General features: G+C 36.0%; 1 protein-coding gene and 1 non-coding gene across 2 annotated transcripts in view; one reads left to right on the top strand and one right to left on the bottom strand.

Moving 5' to 3' along the window:
• TOP6BL (TOP6B like initiator of meiotic double strand breaks) overlaps nucleotides 1-12,706 on the top strand; it is a 96,135-nt gene that overhangs the window by 14,191 nt on the left and 69,238 nt on the right. The window lies entirely within an intron of this gene.
• On the bottom strand, nucleotides 6,877-6,948 carry TRNAE-UUC (transfer RNA glutamic acid (anticodon UUC)). The gene has a single exon. It is a non-coding gene; the product is annotated as a tRNA-Glu (tRNA).

The following is a 12,706-nucleotide window of genomic DNA, read 5'->3' as shown; positions in this document are numbered from 1 at the left end:
ACTCCTGATGTTGGTGATTTATATTCGTTCTCTCTTACTTTCTCACTTTCTCTTTCTTTAATCAGTCTTGCTAGAACCATATTCTTTCTGTTGTATTCTATTTCATCGATTTTCACTCTGATTTTTATTCTTTCCTTTCTTCTGCTTGTTTTGGATCTCTTTTGCTTTTCTGTTTCTAGTTTCTTAAAGTGGAAGCTGTAATCATTGATTTGAGACCATTCTTTTTTACACTGAAGTCATGATATTCTTTTAAATAGTTCTTTTAGTAGTTCTAAAGTTTTTAAATGATATTTAATTATTATTATAATTATAATTAATCTAGAGTTTGTTTATTTATGATACAAGTTAGGAATCTAATTTAAATCTTTTCCTTTCCCCAATAATTTGTGTTATTATTCTTTCATAAACTAGGGCTCTGTATATGCTTGGATCTGTTTCTGGGTGCTCTAGTCTTTATGTCTGTCCCTAGGCCGGTATCATAGAGTCTTATTTCCTAAAGCTTTAGAATTAATCTTGTTGTATGATAGGGCAAATCCCCCTTCCTTATTTTTTTACAGAATTGCCTTTGTTTTTTTTTAAAATTAATTAATTAATTTATTTTTGTCTGTGTTGGGTCTTCGTTTCTGTGCGAGGGCTTTCTCTAGTTGCGGCGAGCGTGGGCCACTCTTCATTGCGGTGCGCGGGCCTCTCACTATCGTGGCCTCTCTTGCTGCGGAGCACAGGCTCCAGATGCACAGGCTCAGTAGTTGTGGCTCACGGGCCCAGTCGCTTCGCGGCATGTGGGATCTTCCCAGACCAGGGCTCGAACCCGTGTCCCCTGCATTGGCAGGCAGATTCTCAACCACTGCGCCACCAGGGAAGCCCTGCCTTTGGTTTTTAAAACCATTATCTTGCTTATGAATTTTTTTTAAATTTATTTATTTTTGGCTGCTTTGGGTCTTCGTTGCTGCGCGCAGGCTTTCTCTAGTTGAGGCGGGCGGGGGCTACTCTTTGTGGTGCTCGGGCTTCTTATTGCGGTGGCTTCTCTTGTTGCAGAGCACGGGCTCTAGGCACGTGGGCTTCAGTATTTGTGGCACGTGGGCTCAGTAGTTGTGGCTTCCGGGCTCTAGAGCGCAGGCTCGGTAGTTGTGGCGCACGGGCTTAGTTGCTCCGCGGCATGTGGGATCTTCCCGGACCAGGGCTTGAGCCCATGTCCCCTGCATTGGCAGGCGGATTCCCAACCACTGCGCCACCAAGGAAGTCCCGCCTATGAATTTTATAGTTAGTTAAGTTCCATGAAAAATCTTATTGTGATCTTGATTGTTTTATTCTGAATTTGTATGTTAATTTGGTAGCAATTAGCATTTTTATAGTATTAAGTGTTTCTGTGAGTTGATATACTTTATCATTTATTTAGATCTTCTTTTTCTTAAAAAAAAATATGTTATTTAATTTTAATTGTCACAACTGGGAGGTAGGCCCTATAATCTCCAGTATATAGATTCTAGAGAATAAGGGACTTTCCCAAGAGCACCTGGCTAGTAAAGCCGAGGCCTGCCTGACTCCAGAGGCCATTTTGCTAGATTTTATTATTTGTTTGAAATATTTTCTTCTCTCCCTATGGGCTGGGCCATGTAACTTGCTTGGGCCAGTGAAATGTGAATGGAAGTAATGTGCACCACCTTCCAGGAGAAGCTTTAAGAGCCAGTGTGTTTTTCAGTCATAGCTCCTTTTCTTCTGCTATGAGGCTAGGATGCCTATGATGGAAGGTGCTCCTTTAGCCTGGATCCTGCTTTGGAGTGACTCCTTTTTGTGCTTGCCTGGCATGCTGCAACCTCTTAATTGGTTTCTAGAGTTCTCAAAAAGGCAATTTGATATTGTTGTTAAGTTTGGTATCTCCAAGGGAGAGTGAGGGCCTGATACTTGCTCTTGTGCCATCTTGCTGACGTCATTCCTATTTAAATCTTCTTTTATGTTAACACTTCGTAATTCTTTTCGTAAGTCCTAGGCATCTTTTGTTGTATTTATTCCTAATGTCTTATAGTTTTTATTGCTATTGTGGGTGGTATTCATTTTTTCAATATTACTGACTCAAACTGTTATAAATTTTGATAATTTATCTGTAGGTTCTGTTGGATCTTCTATAAGGACAATCAAAGCATTTCTAAATTCTTACCGTTTTTTTCTTTTCATTTTCACTTCTTTTATGGCTTATTTCTTTTCCTTGTCATATTGCATTAGATAGAACAATATTAGTATTGGGTAGAAGAGCACAGGTGATATTAGGCATCTGTGTCTTGCCTTCCTTCAATGATATTACTTAAAATTCTACCATAAAGTATGATTTTACTATAGTTTTCTGATATTTGCTCCTTGTCAGGTTAAGGAATTTCTCTTCTCTTCTTAATTTGCCAGTAGTGTTTGTTATAAATGAGTATTGTACTTTCAAAAGTGCTTTTTCTACATCTTTTGGGATTATGATATGGTTTTTTAAGTCTTTAATCTATTAATATGATGAGTTATGGTGATAGACTTTCTGATAAAAAACACCCTTGCTGGTTGTATCACAATTTCATTATATAATTGTTACATATCCTGGATTTAACTTTTGCATCTATATTCCTAGTGAGGTTGGTTTATATTGTCCTTGTCTTATTTTGGTATCAAGATTATACTAGCTTTGTAAAATGAGTTGAGTAGGTTTATCCATTTCTGTTCTCGAACTTTTTGTATCTGTCCTCTGAAAATTTGGTAAAATTACCCTGTAAAAAAATCATTTGAACCTGGTATTTTGGGGGTGTGGGAGGTGAAGAAGGAATTATTTTTGATAACCAACTTGCTTTCTTTAATAATGTTTGGCTTGTTAAGTTTTCTGTTTCCCCTAGAGCCAATTTTGGAAATACGGTTGATCCTTGAACAACATGGGGGGTTGGGCCGCCGACCCCCCGCACAGTCGAAAATCTGCTACTGTTATCTCTGCCTCAAAAACAAATGAATTGATAAATGACTCACCCAAAGGCAGGAAGTTGAAACAGTTTGGATAGAATCAGGACTCAAACCCTAGTTCTTTTGATTTCACATATTGTGATCTCTAATCAGACACAAACTTTGCCCCACATTTAATTAAAATCTGTAAAATGAAAATGCAGGTACTATAGTAGTTAAAAAAAAAATCAGCATATAAGTGGACCCACGCAGTTCAAATGCGTGTTGTTCAAGGGTCAACTGTATATATATATTAAAAAAAAATGCATGTGCGCACACACACACACACATACATTATCCCTTATTCCTTTTAATTCATTCATCCAGTACATATTTATTGAGCACCTGCTATGTGTTCGGCATTTCATCTTAGTTTTCAGATTAATTGATGTGAAGTTATTTATAGTATTCTTTAAAAAAATTTTTTTTATTATTCTTTTTTGGCTGCTGGTTGTGTCTTTGTTGCTGCACGTGGGCTTTCTCTAGTTGCGGCGAGCGGGGGCTACTCTTTGATGTGGCGTGGTGACTTCTCATTATGGTGGCTTCTCTTGTTGCAGAGCACGGGCTCTAGGTGCACAAGCTTCAGTAGTTGCAGCATGCCGGCTCAGTAGTTGTGGCACGCGGGCCCTAGAGCGTGTGGGCTTCAGTAGTAGCGGCACGTGGGCTCAGTTGTCGTGGCTTGCAGGCTCTAGAGTGCAGGCTCAGTAGTTGTGGCACATGGGCTTAGTTGCTCTGCGGCATGTGGGATCTTCCTGGACCAGGGATCGAACCCGTGTCCCTTGCATTGGCAGGCAGATTCTTAACCACTGCACCACCAGGAAAGTCCTATAGTATTCCTTTATGATTTAAAAATATTTGTACTCTTATCTCTTTGGGGTTTCTTATGTTATTTTTGTGCCTTCTCTTTTTCTTGATGGTGGTAATGATAACACTAATAGCAAACATTTCATTTTAAACACAAAAAGGTTAAGTAACTTGTTCAAAGTCACAAATCTATTAAGTGATTGAGTGGGTTATATGAACCCAGACAGACTGGCTCCAGAGGCTGTGTCTTAACCACTCTTCCATAGTATTTTGGTCTACTATACAGTATTCTGTTTTGCTAGAGGTTTGACTATGTATTAACTTTTCAGATAATCAGCTCTTTATTTATGCTCAATGAATGGATAGATATTAATTTCTCTCTTTCTTTGACAACTTCTCACTTCACTCTCATACCACAAGTTGAAGAAATCTGTAGCCTGTATCATTTTTGGCGGTTGAGTTGTTGAGGTTGTGTGAAGAGGTAAGTGTAGGCTTGGAAGAATGATCATGTTTTTCTTCCTCCATTTTCAATCTACATCTTTTTGTTTGGGGTAGTATGAGGCTCAGGTGCATGTTCCTTTGTTAGGTACCTGAGTGACCACACCTTTGTTGACTGGCTTGCTTGGCTGGGCGAGCCAACTGGATATGCAGCAATGGCCACTAGTTTCTCTGCTTTTTGAGGGAGTGAATGAAGATTTGACAGTGTTTCTGAAAGGTTGCTGATTCTCCATTATAATGTCCTGCTTTCTATTTCCTTCTCTAAAGCATGTCTGGGGTTGTTTTATAATGTGGAAATAATTAGCCAATTTAACTAATGACATCAAGCCACAGAGCCAGCCAAAGAACTTTTCATCTTTCGGCTTAATTAGCCTCATTCTTTAAAATGTTTGGTATTACTATTGTTACTTTATTCACTGGTTAAAGGCAAGAAAACCAAATAATTACTGGTTTGCTGAGTCTGTTGGGAAACAACAACAGACAGCCGGATCTCAACTTTTGCCATCATCAGAGAAATTATTTTTAAATGGTACTTTTTGTTATAGAAGCAATATAGCCCATTTTAGAAAATTAGGGGAAAATAGGGAAAAGGAAAAAACTTCTCACAAACTTTCCCCCATGTATTTTTAATATAGTTGTAATCACAATACATACACAATTTTGTCCTACTACTTTTTTTTCACTTAACGTGTCAGCATTTTTCATGTTATGACAATCTTCTAGTCATTATTTTTAATGGATAAGTTGTCCATAAGAAGATGTATCATAAATTAAGTAACCATTTTATATTTTTAGGCTTTTAGGCTTGTTCTTTCTTTTTTCCCATTACTATGAATAGCAATATATTGTAGAGGTTAAGAACTCATACTGTGTATCCTTGAGCAAGTTATTTGATCTTTTGAAAAATACCTACCTCATAAAGCTGTTTTGAGGCTTAAACCAGGTAATACACATAATGCATGTGGCATAGTGGTTATTCTGAGTGCATAGTTCTCAATAAGTGCTAATTAATCTTAATGTCTCTGGGATGAGTGTCTTAATGCATATAGCTTTTTACTTAATTGAAAAATTTAGGACTAACTTCCTGAAGTAGATTTAAGTTGATTAAAGTCTATATTTTTATGGCTCTTGAAATTGCTTTTTAGAAAGTTGTATCATGTAATAGTAGCATTTGTATATGAGGATATTAACTTCCTGTACTTTGCTAGCATTAGGAATTTCAATTACTTAAACTATTTTAGCCAATTTACTAGTTAATTAACAGGTATATAATTTTAATTCATATATTTTTGAAACTTTTTATAAGTGTTTACTATCTGTACTTTCTTTTTTCTGAACTTTTTCCATGTTTTTAGGGAAAAACTTCTAAGATGAAGTTTAAAATAAATTCAGCCATTAGCTCTGTGCTATGGTCTGAATGTTTGTGTTCCCCCCAAATTCATATGTTGAAATCCTAATGGCCAATGTGATGGTATTAGGAGATGGGACCTTTGGGAGGTGCTTAAGTCATGAGGGTGGAGCCCTCACAAATGGGATTAATGCCCTTATAAAAAAAGAACTGACAGAGTTCTCCAGGTTCTTCTGCCATTTGAAAATACAATGAGAAATTTGTAATCCAAAAAAGAGCCCAGAACCTGACCATGCTGGCAGTATGATCTTGGACTTCCAGACTCCAGAACTGTGAGAAATAAATTTCTGTTCTTTATAAGCAATTCAATCTGTCTTATTTTGTTATAGCAGCCCAAAGGGACTAAGATACTGTGTAAATTGTATTTTTAGGCTTGACACTATGATGGACAAATCATTGAGATTCAGTTTCTCTGTTATAATGCCATTTTGTTTCAAGATGCACAGTTGGCTATGGAATGATAGGTCTAATGTAATGATTTCCTAAATCTCATTTTCTTCTAATACTCTACTGATACAAGAATATCACTATGGATGTTCTTTTTTTTTTTTAATAAATTTATTTATTTAGTTTTGGCTGCGTTGGGTCTTCATAGCTGTGCACGGGCTTTCTGTAGTTGTGGCGAGCAGGGGCTACTCTTCGTTGCGATGCACGGGCTTCTCATTGCGGTGGCTTCTTTTGTTGCGGAGCACGGGCTCTAGGCACGTGGGCTCAGTAGTTGTGGCTCAAGGGCTCCAGACGCACAGGCTCAGTAGTTGTGGCACACGGGCTTAGTTGCTCCACAGCATGTGGGATCTTCCTGGACCAGGCTTGAACCCATGTCCCCTGCATTGGCAGGTGGATTCTTAACCATTGTGCCACCAGGGAAGTCCCCAGTGTGGTATATTTTTTTATTTTTCACTTTGAGTAAGAATTTTCTTATCTCACAGGGTCTTTAAGAATATCATTTAAAAATCATAGTAGAGGTTCTAGCCAATGTAACAAGGCAAGAAAAATAAGTACAAGGCATAGAAGTTGGAAAGGCGGAAGTAAAACGGTCTTTATTTTTAAATGATATAATTTTTTTAATGTACAATATCCTAGAGAATCTACAAAATAAATATTAGAAGAAATATGTGAATTTAGCAAGGTCATAGGATGCATGGTAAATATACAAAAAGATTTTTGTTTTTGGCTGCGCCATGTGGCTTGTAGCATCTTAGTTCCCTGACTAGGGATTGAACCCAGGCCCTGGCAGTGAAAATGCCAAGTCCTAACCACTGGACCACCAGGGAATTCCCCCAAAAGATTTTTTTTTATACTAGCAGCTAACAATTGGAAAATAAAATTTAAAAATAGTTACATTTATAATAGCATCAAAAAATATGAAACACATAGAGATAGATTTAATGTAAAAAGTAAAAGATCTTTGCTGAAAACTATAAAACATTGCCAAGAGAAATTAAACAATAAATGGAGAGATATATCATGTTTATAGATTGGAAAGTTCAATATTACTAAGATGTCCATTCTCCCCAAATTGATCTATGGAGTCAACACAATCATAATATCAGCAGACTTTCTGTAGAAATTCACAAACTGGTTAAAAATTTTACATGACCTGATAAGCAGTTATAACAATAACAAGCTTGCAGGATACAAGGATAATATACAAAAGTCAGTTGGTTTCCTATATGCAAGCAATGAACAAGTGGAATTTTAAATTAAAAACATATTACCATTTACATTAGCACCATAAAAAACAAAATACTTAGATATAAAGCAAAAAAAAAAAAAAAACCGCAAAAACCCAAAACCTATGTATAAGAGCTATATGAGGAAAACTATAAAGCTCTGATGAAATATATCAGAGAAGAACTAAATAAATGGAGAGATGTTCCATGTCATGGATAGGAAGATTAAATATTGTCAAGGTGTCAGTTCTTCCCAACTTGATCTACAGATCCAGTGCAATCCAAATAAAAATTCCAGCAGGTTATTTTGTGAATATCAACAAAATGATTCTGAAGTTTACATGGAGAGACAAAAGACTCAGAGTAGCCAATTCAACATTAAAGGAGAACAAAGTCAGAGGACTGATACTACGTGACTTCAAGACTTATAAAGCTACAGTAATCAGGACAGTGTGGTGTTGGTGAAAAAATAGACAAATAGATCGATGGAACAGAATAGAGATCCCAGAAACAGGGCCCAGAACAGAAAGAATAGAGAGCCCACATAAATATAGTCAACTGATCTTTGACAAAGGAGGACAGGCATTACAATGGAGCAAAGATAGATTTTTCAACAAATGGTACTGGAACAACTGGACATCCACATGCAAATAAATAAATAAATAAAAGAATCTAGACACAGATGTTACGCCTTCATAAAAATTAATGAAAATGGATCATGAACCTAAATGTAAAACACAAAACTATAAAACTCCTAGAAATTAATATAGGAGAAAACATAGATGACCTTGGGTATAAAGATGACTTTTTAGATACAACGTCAAAGGCATGATCCATGAAAGAAATAATTGATAAACTGGGCCTCATTAAAATTAAAAAGTTCTGTTCTGTGGAAGACAATCTCAAGGGAATGAAAAGGCAAGTCACAGACTGGAAGGTAATATTTGCAAAAGACATACCTGATAAAGGACTGTTATCTAAAGTATACAAAGATCTCTTAAAATTCAACAATAAGAAAATCCAGTTTTTTTTGTTTTTGTTTTTGTGTTTTTTAAATTATTATTTATTTATTTATTTTATCTTTTTGGCTGTGTAGGGTCTTCGTTTCTGTGCGAGGGCTTTCTCTAGTTGTGGCAAGCAGGGGGCACTCTTCATCGCGGTGCACGGGCCTCTCACTATCGTGGCCTCTCTTGTTGCGGAGCACAGGCTCCAGACGCGCAGGCTCAGTAGTTGTGGCTCATGGGCCTAGTTGCTCCGCGGCATGTGGGATCCTCCCAGACCAGGGCTCGAACCCGTGTCCCCTGCATTAGCAGGCAGACTCTCAACCACTGCGCCACCAGGGAAGCCCAACAATCCAGTTTTTAAAAAATGAGCAGAAGACTTGAACAGGCACTTCACCAAAGAAGATATACAGATGGCAAGTAAGCATATGAAAAAATGCTCCACATTATTATGTCATTAGAGACATGCAAATGAAAACGAGATACCACTACACACCTATTAGAATGGCCAAAACCCATTGACAACACTGGCAACAAATGCTGACAAAGATGTGGAGCAATAGGAACTCTCTTTCATTGCTGCAGCCACTTTGGCAGGCAGTTTGGCAGTTTCTTATGGAAGTAAACATATTCTTAACATATGATCCAGTAATCGTGCTCCTTGGTATTTACCCAAATAAATTGAAAACTTAAGTCCACAAATGGGAGTATGGATATATGAGAATTCTCTGTACTTTTCCTCAATTTTTCACTCAAGACTGCTCTAAAAAATAAGGGTTGTTAATTTTTTAAAAATAGGAAAATATATGGAAATGAAAAGGAGCCAGAAACAGGCTCATACTTATATGGTTATTTGATTTTTTTAAAAAAATAAAGGCACCAAAGCAATCCATCAAGGAAAAGAAGGTCTTTTCAACAAATGTTGCTGGAATGACCATATGTCTATAAGGAAAAAAAATGAACCTTGACATCTACTGCAGATCACACACAAAAATTAGAAATGGAAGATAGACCTAAAAATAAAAGCTAAGAAGATTCTTGAAGAAAACAAAGGAGAATATCCTTTAACCTAAAAGGAGGCAAAATCTTAGGGCATAGAAATAAGTAACCATAAAAGAAAAAAATTGATAAACTTCATCAAAATAAACTTTTGCTCATCAAAAGATATTAAGAAAGTGAATATGTTAACCATACTTGTGAGAAAATATTTGCAAAACATGTGTGGCAACAGGCTTTTATCCATAATATCCATAATATAAAAACAGCTTCTAAAACTTAATAATAAAAAAAAGACATCCTGATTAAAAAAAAAACAAAAACAGGCCAAACACTGCACACCTACTAGGATAGCAGTGATGACGAAGACAGTGATGATGATGATGATGATGATGATTATGGGAGAAGAATGGGAAGTTGGGTGAAATAGGTGAAGGGGATTAAGAGATACAAACTTCCAGTTATAAGATAAATAAGTCACGGGAATGTAATGCACAGCATAGGAAATATAGTCAGTAATATTGTAATAACCTTGTATGGTGACAGAATGTTACTAGACTTATTGTGGTAATCAATTTGTAATGTATATGAATTCAAATCACTATGTTGTATGCCTGAAACTAATATAATATTGTATGTCAACTATACTTCAATAAAAAAGGAATAATAATGAAAATAACAAATGTTGACAAGTATGTGGTGAAACTGGAACCTTTGAACATTGTTGATGGGAATGTAAAATAATTCAGCCACCATGGAAGAAAGTTTGGGAGCCCCTCAAAAAGCTAAATATAGAATTGCCATACAATTCCACTCCTATGGATATGCCTAAAGGAGTTGAAAGCGGGGATTTAAAATAGATACTTGTACGCCAGTGTTCATTGCAGTATCATTCACAATAACCCAACGGTGGAAGCAACCCAGTGTCCATCAATTTATGAATGAATAAACAAATTGTGATATATATATATGAATATTATTCAGCTATGAAAAGGAATGAAGTTCTGATATGTGTTACAACATGGATTAACCTTGAAAACATTATGCTAAGTGAAATACGCCAGACACAAAGGACAAATAATGTATGATTCTACTAATATGAAATATCTAGAATAGGCAAATTTATAGAAACAGAAAGTGGATTAGAGGTTACCAGAGATGGGAGGGGGGGAGAATGGGGATTTACAGCTTAATCGTCACAGAGTTTCTGTTTGGGATGATGAAAAGGTTTTAGAAATAGATAGTGGTGATGGTTGTACAACATTGTGAGTGTAATTAGTGACACTGAATTGTATACTTTAAGATAGTTAAAATGGCAAATTTTGTTATATGTATATTTTACCACAACTTAAAAACTAATAATGTAAACCCCAAACCACTGAATTGTACACTTTAAATGGATGAATTGTATGATATGTGAATTGTATCTCAATAAAGCTATTTTTTTCTTTCTTTTTAAAAAATATTTATTTATTTATGTGTTTGGCTCGCCGGGTCTTAGTTGCGGCATGTGGGATCTTTGTTGCCACGTGCGGGATCTTTTTAGTTGTGGCATGCGGGCTCTAGTTCCCGGCCAGGGATCGAACACGGGCCCCCTGCAATGGGAGTGTGGAGTCCCAACTGCTGGACCACCAGGGAAGTTCCAAATCTATTTTTTTTCTTAGTGGGCCAAAGATTTGAATAGATACTTCACAAAAGAAAGTATCTGAATGGCCATTAAGCACATGAAGAAGTGCTTACCATCATCAGTCACCAGAGATTGTAAATTAAATTCACAATCCACCAGAATAGCTAAAATTAAAAAACGCCAGATATTAGCAAGGGTGTAGAACAATCAGATCTCTGATATAATGCTGGTGGGAGTGTAAAATGGTACAACCACTTTGGAAAACTGTTTGACAGTTTCTTATGAAGTGAAACATAAACCTATGCTATGACCCATCAATTTCATTTCTAGGTATTTACCCAAGAGAAATGAAACTGTTTGTCCAAAACAAGATTTACACCAGCTGTTCATAGCAGCTTTATTAAAAATAGCCAAAAACTGGAAAAATCCAAATGTCCAACAAGAGAATGGATAAATAAGTTGGGTGTATACATGTAATGGAATGCTAGTCAGGAATAAAAAGGAATGAATTACAGGCATACCTTGGATACTTTGCAAGTTCAATTTCAGACCATTCTGATAAAAAAAAACTCAATAAAGTGAGTCACACGGATTTTTTGCTTTCCCAGTGCATATAAAAGTTATGTTTATACTATACATAGTCTATTAAGTATGCAACAGCATTATGTCTAAAAATATACATACCTTAATTTAAAAATACTTTATTTATTACTAAAAAATGCTAACCATCATCTGAACCTTCAGCTAGTCATAATCTTTTTGCAGTAGTACAATAACATCAAAGATCACTGATCACAGAACACCATAACATAATAATAATGAAAAAGTTTGAAATACTGCAAAAATTATCAAAATGTGACACAGACACTAAGTAAGCAAATGCTGTTGGAAAAATGGCACCAATAGACTAGCTCCATGCAGGGTTGCCACAAACCTTCAATTCGTAAAAAAAAATACAGTATCTGTGAAGTGCAATAAAGTGAAACAATAAAATGGGGTATGTCTGTGCATTAATCTCACAGACATTATGCTGAGAAAGAAAATGGACACAAAAGAATCACTGTATATGGATTTCATTTATATAAAGTTCAAGAACAGTGAAACTAAACTAATGAAAAAACTTCTAAATGATTGCCTCTGAGAAGTGTTCACTGAGAAAAAAGCAATTAGGAATTTTCTGGGATGATGGAAATGTTCTGTATCTTGATGGAGCACGAGTTACCTGGTTATATGCATTTGTCAAAACTCTGCAAGTTGTACACTTAAGATTTGTGCATTATATTGTATGTAAAGTTTACCTAAATAATAGAACTATAAACAAATGTTGAAATCTAGTTAGTAGGTTTGCTTTGCAGAGATAAGGTTTAATAATTCTGAAACTACTTCCTGTGTATTCTAGCTTGATAAATTGAGTAAATATGTTGAGATTAATAGGAACATGATTTTTCACTGTTGGATAAAGAAGTTACAAGTATGGAAAGGGGGCAGACTAAAATGCACCCTGTGGAATTCGAACTCATGGTTCCAACTGTATAGTATATATTATATATGATAGATAAATATAGAAACATAGAGATATGTGTGTGTATCCTAGCTTTGTCTGTTGAGAGAGCCTAGAAATAATAATATCCCAATAGCAATTGCTTAGCTCTCAAATCTTGGTTTCCAACCACCGTTCTCCACTAAAAAGAACTAGAACTCCTTGGGGAAAACACTGATTCCAGGATTGGGGTAG

This window comes from Balaenoptera acutorostrata, chromosome 9, assembly GCF_949987535.1.
Source record: "Balaenoptera acutorostrata chromosome 9, mBalAcu1.1, whole genome shotgun sequence".
Lineage (NCBI taxonomy): Eukaryota > Metazoa > Chordata > Mammalia > Artiodactyla > Balaenopteridae > Balaenoptera > Balaenoptera acutorostrata.
This window is presented reverse-complemented; position numbering and strand designations above follow the sequence as displayed.